This window comes from Arachis ipaensis, chromosome B06 (genome assembly GCF_000816755.2).
Source record: "Arachis ipaensis cultivar K30076 chromosome B06, Araip1.1, whole genome shotgun sequence".
In the NCBI taxonomy this organism is placed as follows: domain Eukaryota; kingdom Viridiplantae; phylum Streptophyta; class Magnoliopsida; order Fabales; family Fabaceae; genus Arachis; species Arachis ipaensis.
This window is the reverse complement of record NC_029790.2, coordinates 6530408-6530841: the sequence shown is the minus strand read 5'-3', so window position 1 is coordinate 6530841 and position 434 is coordinate 6530408.

The following is a 434-nucleotide window of genomic DNA, read 5'->3' as shown; positions in this document are numbered from 1 at the left end:
GAAGACCAAGGGTTGAAGGGTTAAGGACTTTTGGCTCATTTTTAGATGGTTCTAGATTTTTTTTTTGCATTTTTTTAGTTACACTCTTGGGTAGAGAGAGAGAGGGAGATTCTAAGCTCTCATGAGGGTTCATCTTCATCCATTTTCTGAATTTTCCATCACATTGGTGAGATCCATTGCAATTCTTAATTTACTTGTTCATGTTATAGATCTTCTTCTCCAATTTCTATTAGTGCTTGTAATTGCTCCATCCTCATAGATCCTAGATTCAACTTTGTAGTTTTGAATTTTTTCCAATTTCTTGAGAAGTTCATTTCCATTGTTGTTCTTTGTTAATTGTTGTTAGTTCCTTATGTTGAAGCACTTTCAATTCTACTTCCTTCTCATTTTTACTATGCCTTTTATCCTTGCTCATCAATTGTTTGATAAAATGC